Source organism: Hippocampus comes, unplaced genomic scaffold, assembly GCF_001891065.2.
Source record: "Hippocampus comes isolate QL1 unplaced genomic scaffold, H_comes_QL1_v1.1 scaffold175, whole genome shotgun sequence".
Classification (NCBI taxonomy): Eukaryota; Metazoa; Chordata; class Actinopteri; order Syngnathiformes; family Syngnathidae; genus Hippocampus; species Hippocampus comes.
Genome location: NW_017805556.1, coordinates 40,497 through 40,949, shown reverse-complemented (window position 1 = coordinate 40,949; position 453 = coordinate 40,497). Strand labels below are relative to the sequence as shown.

The 453-nt window shown below is 35.8% G+C and overlaps 1 protein-coding gene across 1 annotated transcript in view; it reads right to left on the bottom strand.

The window, feature by feature from the left end:
• LOC109521796 (low choriolytic enzyme-like) overlaps positions 1 to 37 on the bottom strand; it is a 25,321-nt gene extending 25,284 nt beyond the window's left edge. The window contains exon 1 of the mRNA XM_019879851.1: positions 1 to 37. This exon is cut by the window's left edge and continues 75 nt beyond it. The gene's annotated coding sequence lies outside the window, so the exon portion shown is untranslated.
• Positions 38 to 453: the final 416 nt, after the last annotated feature.

The window sequence follows — 453 nt, the reverse complement described above, 5'->3', positions numbered from 1 at the left end:
AATAAGCGACCATGAATGTACCAAGCGAAGTGTTTCACTTTATATATGGTAAAGGCAACCTATTGTGATCCATATATGGCATGTTGCTTATAAGGATGGGCAAGGAAGTACATATGACAACACCTTGAATTGCAGCACCATCTTCACATTTAAACACAATCCAAGTTTGGAAAAAATGTATCTGAAATGAAAAAGATAATATGCAACATGTATCTAAAAATCATTAACAGTATTTATTTTCATGGGAAGTTGGATCACGGTTCTGTTGCACAATTTGTATGCCCTTTGTGTGGACTGGTGAATGGGTTTCACTTTCTGTTCACAGCACTTTTTTAGGTGTCCTCTCATTCATCTGGCAACACATTTATCACCGCATGCATCTGTGCATTCCTGATTTAAAAAAAAAAAAAAAAAAAGAGAGAATATCCTTGTATGAGCGTATTGGAGGTGTTT